The sequence below is a fragment of the Dromiciops gliroides genome, chromosome 2 (genome assembly GCF_019393635.1).
Source record: "Dromiciops gliroides isolate mDroGli1 chromosome 2, mDroGli1.pri, whole genome shotgun sequence".
Taxonomy (NCBI): Eukaryota; Metazoa; Chordata; class Mammalia; order Microbiotheria; family Microbiotheriidae; genus Dromiciops; species Dromiciops gliroides.
The window spans coordinates 203,227,362-203,239,226 of record NC_057862.1 but is presented as its reverse complement, the minus strand read 5'-3'; the positions used below and the strand labels follow the sequence as shown (position 1 = coordinate 203,239,226).

General features: G+C 36.0%; 1 long non-coding RNA gene across 1 annotated transcript in view; it reads right to left on the bottom strand.

The window, feature by feature from the left end:
• Positions 1-1,348: 1,348 nt before the first annotated feature.
• Positions 1,349-11,865, bottom strand: part of LOC122739934 — a 241,683-nt gene continuing 231,166 nt past the window's right edge. Inside the window, exon 4 of the long non-coding RNA XR_006354694.1 lies at positions 1,349-4,652. This is a non-coding gene — a long non-coding RNA (uncharacterized LOC122739934). The remainder of the gene's footprint in view (positions 4,653-11,865) is intronic.

The following is an 11,865-nucleotide window of genomic DNA, read 5'->3' as shown; positions in this document are numbered from 1 at the left end:
GTGAGAATTTAGTAGAAAATGCATATTTTAAAATAGCTTCAGTTTCAGATTTTATCAAAGTAACCCCAACATTCCTCTAACACTAGAGAGAGAGAAAATAATTAGATAAATGCATGGAAATAGTAAATTCACAGTTCTTTCACTAAAAAAGGGAAAATATTCTGAGAGAAAATGAAGATTAAAGATGCATTGATTTGGAAGGAATTACTTGATTTCAGTGAATGACAAATATTTCTGAACATCAGTCATAGAAAAGATGACCTCTCAAACCTGTGATTCCTATGAGTCTATAATATAGCTTAATGATCCTTCGGATTCCTGTGTAGGCTTAAATAATGTTACTTTGCTATAACAAGGCAAGAAGATTTTTGCCACATTACTTATGACATTTCCCAAAGCAATAGCGTGATCTTTTCCTTTAAGAGTTAAGTTGGTTCATTATTATCTTCAAATAAAAATACCATTAGTCACAGCCACTTTCATTTAGACTAAAAGGTTGGGGGGGGGGGATTGAACAGCTAAGTAAAGGGTCTTCTGTGTCAGCTTCAATGCAGATTTAGTTTGTGCACAAAAATCTTTCAGTATCTGTTTGGTTAAAGATAAGTGATCTGGTCACAAATATCAGATAGTTCAGAATGTAAGGTGTAGGAACCAGCTGTGACTTTTAAAACCATAAGTTATAGAATTTTATTGTCTAAAATTCATCTTTGTCTATGGCTCTATTATATCCCTATACTCTATTTTACTGACACCATATGCTTTTCATTATTTTAGCAATTTTCTAAACCCCCAAAATCTGATTTTAGAAGTTCACACAATCAAAATGTTCCAACTTTTAATTTATAATCAAGGGTTCAGTCTAGAAGCATGTCTAATATCCTGTTCAAGTAAAACACTCCTCTACTTTAAATGCATTTCGTCACATTATTCATACACCATGTATTATTTCTGCCATAAAAAATATCAGTAGGCTTTAGCAAAGGCTTTCCTCTTACAGAATTATTACTAAAATGCCTGTCTGAAATTCAATGGTGGGTTTGGTGGCATAATTGCTCTAATTCTCAAAAGCTAGGCATTCATAAATGTTGAGCTGTGTCTTTTTCCTGGTGGCAAAGTTCAGAATTTGCTAATTGGTATACTCAGAGAGCAATGGTTTCATTGCTTTCTATAGTGAGTAAGCTTACCCAAGGGGACGTAAAAAGGACATGTACAGTAATGGGAGATAAGCACACTTTTTTTTGCCATAAGAGATGAGAAATTAGGATGGTATGAGGAACCATTTTTTTATTTGCAGATACAGATAAGTTCTCTGGAGCCATAGAATGCCCAGATTCCCAATCTTCCAACTGGGACACCACAAAACAAAATTATGGTAGAGAAAATCTATATTTTCTAGAAGGCATAGCTATTGATCATATAACTGCATTTATATGCATAAATATTCCCATGTTTCATATCAAGCACAGTGATAACAGTATTGCCAAAGTTAAAGCCTTTCAGTTGATAGAAGGATGCAATGCCTAACAGTAAAAACTCAAGGCCAGTGTTTGCTAGATTCAAAGTTTATGACAGCTTCTGGAAATAGCATGCACTTTTTTACATGCACATTCCATAGCTCTCAAAAATAGCATTATATAAAGGATGTGGTGCATTTATGCAAAGTTATTGCTTACTGCAGGATAGACATCTGTCATATCATCTATATTTGTACCTATCACTGGAAGCTGTAATAAATCCCTCTGTATATTGTATTAATAAAGATTTTCTTAAGGATACTATAGCTGTATTTGCATATGTACAACTTGTAGCATTAGGGGGAAAAAGAAGTAATCAGGAGATTCAATTTAGTGCCTTAAGAATTGTCCTGTCTTCTTATTATCCTGCAATTGTGTTCAGAGCTTGAGGATTTAAAATGGGAAAAAAAAAATCACATGCTAGCAATCACCATTTTTTCCCCCTTGTAATCAAGTCTACACTTCTTTTCATATTCTTTTCACTGGATTGCTTTTCTCTGTTTATTGTTGTTGCTAAACAAGGTGAGAGTTGAGGCGACATATTTCAATGATGATTTCTTTGGCAATAACAAAATCTTAAATGTAGTCTCTCTTTTCCTCCTGCTATGTGCTATCAACTTCATCTTTGTATGGAAGGCACAAACTAAAATGAGTAAATTGCCCTTAGTAGGCAATACTCTTTTCCAGACACCAGGAAGTAAATTGTCAAAGAGTTACACAGGGTTTTAGCCACATGATTCCCATTGACTTTAATGGGAGTTGCAAGGAAAACACCCCATGCAAAGCTTAGAAAATGTAGGGGTTAGTATTCCTTCGGGTCTCCAAAGCATTTTGTGCCCTCTAGATATTTTTACTTTTTCCCTCTTTTCCCTCTCCACCATTCTCTTTTCTGCAAGCTTTTTTTTTTTTTTTTGGTTCTGTTATTTTCCACCTCCTTCATTTGCTTTACCTCAGAGGACATAATTCTTAGGCCTTACCAATTCACTGTATACTTACTACTAAACCCTTAACTATTGAATCAACACTCTTGCTCCAGCACTCAACATCCTTTCCCTTGTACCACTGTATGTCTGAAGATTACATCCTTTGCACCATGGCTACTGTCCACTTCACTGGATTATACAAGAAAGAGGAAAAATGTCTTTTTCTTCTATCCCAATTGGGAGGAATCTCATCTATGAGGGAATTTGGTTCTGGCATTGCCTGACCATTTCAGGACCTTCTGCTGTGTTTTCTATCAGGCTGAAATTCCTTAAATGAAGATCTTTACAGCCTATTAAAATACCATGTGTTATTCTTGTTATCACTATTATTGAGCATTTAATGGAGCACAAATACCACCCCAGAAAAAGGGAAATCAGCCTGGCATTGAAAAGCGGTTTCTGGAGCCGCTATTAAACACATAGTCCAAGTGGGTTTTGGGGAACTCAAACAAGACAAGAGGCAATAGATTATTGCTTCTGGTAAACTCTAGGATTGGGAATAAAATTCCATGTAATTCTGCACCAAAGTGAAGTCTGACTAGTAAAGAGAATCCTTAACTGATGGTGACAAAGGCAAAACTAGGGGTATCTTGGTGTCATTTCTTTCTCCCTTTTAATCATACCCTATCTGCTGGCCCCCCAAAATATACCACCCCCAAAATTCTAATTTTGCAGTAGGTTTTGATTGCAAAGGGAACCAAACTGGAGGAGTGTTAAACTGGATTTTGGAGTGTTTGGGATTGTACAAAATACACAAAAGAACCAATTTCCATGTCTACTACTTTTTTTTAATTAATGTGGCATTAACTGCAAAGTAAGATGCCAATTAATTGGCCTTGATTATTTATCACATACATTTCTCCTATGTCCTTGGCTGCTATCCTTTGCTGCACTTTTTATAATGGATTATTAGGTCACCCTGTATCTATGGTGAAAACCCAGTGCTCTCTCTTTGGCAGTTTTTAGCCAAATCCTACCCTTATCTTACTTTATGTTCTTCCTAACAATATTACAAGGAATGTAGGAATTAGAGTTTATATTCCGTGACATGATTTTTAAGCAGCATCTTAAAACGTGATATGTAAAGTCTAAAACAAAACAGATAGAGAAGATCTGCTACCAACAAATTTCCCCAAATCATTATTGCACCTACAAATTCATTATTTCTATGAAACATTGCATGTCACTGTGCCATGGAGTACCAGATGCAGAGAGTAATCATCCTTCAATCTTCAAAACACATAGGGTACCACACAAAAAAAGAAAGAAAGAAAGAAGCAACCTTCAGAGGCACATTTTCCCCATTTCCTCACATCCCCCCTCCCTCAGTTTTTTTTAACCATACCTAATTCCCTGTATCTTCCTGTGTTTATCATGACAAAAAACTATGTTTTTCATACAATAACACATTTTGAAATAATAAGGAAAACCTTGCTTCGTTCCTAGCCCATTAGAGGATAGCACTTCTTGTGCTGTGCAGGCACAGTTGGCTACCCAGGGGCCCTGATGCCAAGTTGTGGAGAATATTCTTGTAGCAGTGACAAATAGCTTACTGGTGGGCTGCACATAGTGTTAATTCTGGCAGCATCAGAGTTGTCTACGTGTCTGTCACTTGGTTAGGCTGCATACACTTGAGGTGATTTCATTCCTCCCTCTTTCCATCTTCTTTGAGTGGATTTTCAAACTCACCTTTGCTTCCAAAGGATGTTTTAGTTTTATTCACTTGGGGGGAAAAAAAAGGCTGTATGATAATTCCTCCCAAACCCTCCATACAGGTATCTAGTGGGGGGGGGGGGTGGAGTGTGACAAAAGAATTTTTCACAGTGCCATACTTGTTTTCCATACAAACCTACATGCTGCCATTACAGCCACCCACATCCCCGGTTGGCAACTCATTTATGCAAGGAGCGCCTTAATGAATCCAGGCTCCAAGGAACAGCTTTCCTGACACACTGTAAAATCATGCATTTTAATGGTCCTGCCATGTCATTTATTGCTTTGCTCTACAACAATTTTGGTGGTCAATCCTATTTGATAGTTGCAAATTTCTAAAGGGGGACGATTTCGTCTTAGTACTGATCCTTTCCTTAGAAGATCAGACTCTTCTCTTTTAGGGGATCCTTCCCCCTGGTTAAGTGTGTTTCTTCCACAAAATCTGCAAAAGAAAAACAAAACTGTAAAAGAGGAGACAATATTCAGTAAACAAATTAGGTTGTAAACATATTGCAGGCAATCCCCACAGTGTCTGTTGACTACCTATGAAGGTATATAATTTAATGCCTCCAGATAATTTGTGGGTAAAATGCTAACCAGCTGACATTTCAGGATAAATAATAAATAATCCTCCTATTTCACTACTGAGTTTATAATTAAGTACAAGCATAGATGCAAAATTTTAAAAAGAAAAAATTCACACTATAGATATAGGAGTCACTGTATTTTAAAATAGTTTGAAGAAACTGAAAAGGATAATATAATGAATACAAAAGATGTAGGAGGCATTTTTTAAAAGTCTATAGAATGACAGTAGATTTACTCCATAAAACATATTCTGGAAAGCGGGGGTATTATTTAAGCCGCTAGACTGTATAAAAGAAGCTAATGCCTTTTACACAAAGGACAATATACAATAGAATACTTCTAAAAAGCAAATGAACAGGCTTTTAATCTTGTGAGGGAAAAAAATGTTTATTTTTGCTACTTTCAGATATAAATGTATTTGTTGATTTTTTTATTCAAACTGGCCAACTGGATTAAATGGACTTTAAGCCTGCCCTGAAGCCTTCCATATAAAAAGACATTATATGGGTATTGTTTTCACAGAAACATTTGTAATCCCCCTTTCCCCTTCCCCCACAATACATTAAGGAGGCCATTTATATTAATTAGAAAAAAATAATCACAAACCTCCAAGAAGAGGGACTTGGAAAGATGTTGAAAGATATTTTTAACACTGTAGATTAAGGACTTGGGGAGGTATTATTTTCAGGCCGAAGTGATGTTTGAATTAGTTTGTTTTCATTGTGACTAGTGATAGTACTTAAGTCAGCCCTCTGGACTACATGGGTCTTACTAAGCTAAACTTATCAAATTTGCAACCACTGCCTTTCCAGAAACTTTAGTGTTTTGTTTTATTTAAGAAGGGAAAAAAAGCCGACAGCAGAGAGTTCCTAGCTTTCATCACTCAGGAGCCCAGAGAGAAGCTATTGATCCTAAAATTGCTGGGATTTCCTAAGGAGGCTGCTTGTTTGTTCTGCCCCTGTTGTCCCTGAAGTGGTTAAAGCTTTGTTTGTTTGTTTTGTTCTGAATGGCTCTTAATGGATTAAGCCTTAGAGCTTTCACCCAAGCAGTGACTGATTGTAAAAGTAGCAAGAAATAAACTAACCACAGGGAAATAACATACACCCATAAAAACAGCTTTTCTGCAGCAGTGCACAGCAAACCTCAGCCGAATTTGAAGACTTTTGAGAATAAGCTGGGTGAAGAATCAAGAGTTTTTAGCAAATGGCACTTCTTTCTTCCTTTTAGTGGCGAACTAAGTTGTAAGTAGCAAATGACCAAAACCCCACTGTGGACTAATTTCACCAAAAATGTATGGTGAATGAGCATTTTTAAGTTCCTTAAGTATTCCATCAACATCAATTGAACTGACAAGAACCAGTTCAAAACTGACAGATGATTGCATACTTTATAACAAGATTGCACGGTTCTCTAAAACAGATGAGAACTGAGTTTTAATTCTGGAACTTTAATATAAAAATTTAAATGGAGCCATAAAAATCTATCAAGTTATTTCAGGACTGTGCAATATATTCTGTAGGTTTCTGCTTGGAAGGGATAAAAAAAAACTGAACTTATCATAATATTAGAAAGCACTTTGTTGCAGCTCTGTATTTATATAATTAAGTTTCAGCATGAATGTTACAGCAGGTAAAGAGCTTAACAACTTGTCTAGTAAGGGAATATCTGCACTTGGGAGACAGTAATGGAAGTATATGAACTTAATGAACTTAACTGTCAAGCTGTTTTTTTAAAATAATCATACAAGTCAAAAGAGAAAACTTTGTGCTATAAGATCTATGTTTCCTATGTACTAGTTTTTCCTCTGTGAGGTAAGGCCAAGAAGTGTTGACTCAACTTTTCCAATGATTTTCTGCTACCCTCTCAAGAGTAGCAATGACCAAACTATTATTGTGTAATGAGTTCAGGTTATCTGCCTCATTTTTCTTATTTTCTTAAAATTTTTCCAAATGTCAAAAAGCTTCTTCCACCAAAAGATAGCTGCTAATGTTGTCTTTCATTGTCAAGGAATGTTGCAATGCTGTAATAATCCACACATTTAGAAGTGAGTGCTAGATCACTGTGAGCTGTAGGATAAGATCAAGGCACCAAATGTTGTATGCAGCATTGATCTTGAGTACCCCCTAGCTACTGATTATAGGTGGTATATCACTCTTGGAGAATGTACTTAGCCCCTTCTTACGTGTAGCTGTGGTAGAGCATATATCTCCAATGAGCAGCAAGTGTTGAAGATCTTGAATGAAAGGAGAAAGGACAAACCTTGCCCTCTACTTAAGAAAACCTAAAGTTCATCAATAAAGAGTGATAATAGCCCCTTGGTAGTTACTCAAAAGAGATGTGCCAGTGAAATATGTAACACAGAATCTTAACCTTTCTGGAGCTCCATGCAACAAGATAGATAGATAGATAAATAGATAGATAGATAGATAGATAGATAGATAGATAGATAGATAGATAGATAGATAGATAGATAGATAGATAGATAGGCAGGCAGACAGGCAGGCAGGCAGACAGACAGATAGATCTGGAAATATATCACATCATATAGGTTTAATTAAAGGTGAGAATTGTGTACTCTCAATAACTCAAGTCTCTTGGATGTAGGTTTCCTTTTTCATAATAGCACATGTATGGGCCAAATTCCTAAATTAACTATTTGTTTTACTTCTAAGAAACATGATCTCAACTCAACAATTCCTACATGTAAAAAAAGCATGTTGATAAGGGTCTTCTCATTCTTGTAAACATTATGCACAGAAGATCTAAAACCTGGGAGGAAGTTACTAATTTTCTTTTCTTATTTGAAATAAGTATAATTCACTAAACTAAAAAAAACAAAACAAACAAACAAAAAAGGCCACATATAATAAAGGTATGGTGAGCTTCAAAGTCAGGGCACATTTATTATATGGAAAGAATGATCTTTTTGCCATATGCATGTGTGGTCTTTGTCATGTTCAAAATTCCATTCAGAGAGCTGAGATTCTGATGACAGAACTAACTGCCACTAGAGTTTCAGAGCCTAGCATTAAGAAAAAGGGTTTTCAATGAGTACATGAAAAAGGAAGGCAATTTTTTCCCCTTGCATATAATATTCTAAAATTAGGGGAGTAGTATTATAAAACCTAGATGGATACCCTTAGTGAACAACTAATTTGCTAATTGTTTGACCCCCAAAAAGCCAAATGTGGTTAATATTTATGGAATAAAAGATTACAAAAAGCAAGGCCGCTGTGTCAAAATCCTTTCCTAGGGCATTGTACCAAAATAAAGAAAAAGGGTTAGCTATGAGAAGGGTTATTTTTTCCCCTCTTTCCTCCCTTTTCCTGAGCCATTGCTTGATGTCTAAAACTAATCATACCTTTTTCATACCTATCACTTAAAAAAATAAAATAAGGACACTATCCAGAAGCTAAAGGAGATGGGATTGTTGTTGGTTTATTTTTTCCCCTTCTTGTCTCTCTGTCGTAATCTTCCTTTATCCTATTTTCCTCAGTATTGTTTCTCCTCCCCTGCTGACACTGTCCTGTTCCATCTTCTTTTTCCCTCCTTACTTCCCCCACCCACTCCCAAGTCTTCTCTTCTTCTAACTCCTTTGTCAATGAAGTGAGGAGGAGGGGAACTGGGAAAGGGGCTGCCCAGGACAGCAGCACTAATCCTCTTCCCTGTTTATAGCACCACCTGCAAGGGAGGAAGCAATTCTCTATGGAGTTTCAATGAAAAGCTTCTTCCTTTTCTATAGATAGAGATGCACAATGTGGAAATAGTGTTAACCAGGCTGGCCATTTAAAAAAAAAATCACACGTGACAAGGTAGCTTAGAATTGTCTCAAGAATCTGAGATACCACTAGACTAAGTCAAAGGGAAGCAAGCAATTCATGTTTCCTTCCTGGCCCCCTGCAGTGTCCTACAGCTTAGGTTTATCTAGCACTTACAAATACGTGGATTGTTATGGCATTGCACATTTCTTGATGATGAAAGACAACATTAGCATTTATCTTTTTTTAGGGAGAAGCTTGGTTTCATTTTGGAAATTTTCAAGATCAGGCACCACATAGGATTGATACCAGTGTTGTTATACAGTCAAGATCAAATGAGATAATATGTGGAAAGTGGTTTGCAACCTAAAAATGCTACATAAATGTTATCTATTATCTTTTTGGATGGAGCCAATCTCCATCCAAAGAAGACAAGGAGAAGAAGAAGAAAGAGGAGGTGGAGGGAGAAGAATGAAGGAAGAAGAGAGGAGGAGAGAGGGAAGAAGAAAATATGAAAGAGAAGAGGAGAAGGAAGGATAAAAAGAGGAAAAGGAGGAGGAGAAAGAGAAGGGGGAAGATAAAGAATATGGAGGAAGAGAACAACAATTACAGCAAAGTATAAGGAGTTGCAAAAAGGCGATAAGTAAATACCTGACCCTGAAAACTAAATAAAGAGAACTGGGACATTGCAAATTCTACTTAATTTATCTTTTCCCTTTTCATATGGTTCATATGGTATTTTTCTTAAAGGAAGCACCTGATTATATATGAGAATTCTATAATTTCTTGATTATCTTTGTGTTCTGGTAAAGATCTACGTAGGAGGTAGCTAGGTGGTTCAGTAGATAGAGTGCTGGGCCTAAAGTCAGGAATCCTTGAGTTCAAATCCTGCCTCAGAAACCTACTAGTTATGTGACCCTGGGCAGGTCACTTAACCTCTGTTTATTGTAATCTTCTGAAGAAGGAAATGGCAAACCACTCCAGTATCTTTGCCAAGAAAATCCCACAAACAGTATGGTCCACTGGGTTTAGAAGAAATGGACAAGACTATACAACAACAAAAGATCTGCATATGTAAATCACAGTCTTGATTTTGAAAAACCACCTAACCTTAACTATTATATTCATTTATTTGGACTGTTAAATCTGGAAAAATTATAGTTTTTATTTTATTTTTTGTTTTTCCTTTTTCATTCACATAGCAATAGTTTTGAGAGTTGGGGCTCCTCCAACCACATATATGAAGGTGACAAATGCCTATAACTGTACAGATATAAACAACAATTATGTTTTTTAAGTTTTTATATCACTTTCCTTCAATATGCTTCAAGTTCTTCACATCCAGTTAAGAACATGTGGCATTTATTATTACATCAATATCATAGATAAAGAAATGACATATCAGAAAATTTTAAATTAATACTCAAACACAAGAAAGCAAGTCACTGACAACTCTGGGCTTCCTGACTTCTACTTTGGTGTAGTTAGATCAATCCAGACACTAAACCACAGCCTTACAAAATGGAATACAAATTTACTAATCTACAAACCACAATTCCTCCCCATAGAATCATGTAGAGAGAACAAAATAAATGAAATTGCATTCTTTTTCATTCACTTGGCATATGCATATGGCATTTCTTACTCTGGGCAAATGACTATTTGCAAGGCTGGAAAAGCCTAGTGCAAGAGGAGGCAGCCTGTGACACAGATAGTTGCTGGTGGCACTCTAGCATTCAATACCATATGGACCTCTTTTCTTTCTGTCACTTTCTCTATTTCCCTTGCTCTCTCTTTTCTTCTATTTCATTCTCTTCACCTCCCAATCCCCTACTTAACTTACTGAATGGGTGAGAGCAAAAAAATTTGCAAACTTTGAGTTTCTCTTTCAATGTGCTTCCCCCACCACCATATATTGTAATTATTATACTCTATTAATACCTAAGTTTTCAGCTTCAGATACTACTGTGTCCCAGTGGGTAAAGCTCAGGGGTAAAGAGTTTATTGACACCTGGCTTAGCACGACCAAAAGGTGTTATAAACCCTAGTCTTAGGTTTTTTCACTACCTAGAACAAGAAAAAAGAAGGGGGAGAAACGCTGCATTTCTGAAGATATATCTAGCTATGGAGAAATTAGTCTTTTATACTTATGTTGGATATTTATTATGTGGTTATTATTATGAATATGTCTTAAGGGAAAGAAGGGAACACCTGTCTCAAGTGTAAATGGTTATTTTATTGGAAGAAGGAAATAGTTCATATTTATAAGACACTTTGGGGTTGACTAGGTGTTCTCCTTGCATCAACTCTGGGAAGTTAAAGTACTATTATTCCTATTTTACAGAGGATGAAAATGAGCCACAGAAAGCTTAGGTGATCTGTTCATTCTATAATAAGTGGCTCATAAGTGGCAGTGCGAGGACTGAAACCTAAATGATCCTACACTAAGTCCAATCATCTTTCTACTAAATGTGACTAGTTAGTGATTCCTTCCCTAAATTTTTCTTTAACATCTATCAAATTCTAATGATTTTTCACAGTTATTTTTGTGAGGCCTACTTACTCTACAAGATTATAAACTCCTTGAGGGCAGTGACTAAGTCATTTTTTAGCTTTAGATTCATAAGGCTTAAAAAACACAGTATGTTATACCAAACAGGGACAAAATTTATATTAAATGGAAGTTAATTCATTTATTTAATGAACATATGGTTATTTTGAACCCCCGGGATTGGATTTTTTTTAGGGAGTCTGTATATCAAAGGAGATTTTTGTACCTTGTGGCTTTTCAGTCAATGAATTCACTTCATTTCAAGAACTCAAACCAAGCCTCGTCCTTTTTATGTCCCTGACATTTAACAATCCAGTTGTTAACATATTTTAAAAATCTGACAGGTTATTTCACTTCCAAAATGATACTAAGAGTCACACATGTCAGAAAACTATTTGATAAGTTGTGTTCATTTCAAGTGTAGTATATAAGCCCTGAATCCTCACTCTTCAATCCTGCAAAGTGTATCAATAATTATGCCAAATCAATCCAACAGTTGATTGAGGTGTTTTCAGTTTGATATGGGTGTCAAAATGCAAGCATAAGCTTTATTCAGCTCATTTTTGCTGGCTGCAATGAATGAGAGAACTCCATTCATGCACCACATGGAATGGAATGGAATTAGGAAGAGGTAGCAAAGATTCTATGTACATTTTCTTTGCAGCTGTAGAGGTGACTTCACCACCTGGCAGCTTGTCCCTCCTTTGGAAACCTAATTATATCTGTCATAGGTATCGTTTCAGAGGAGGATAGTATAT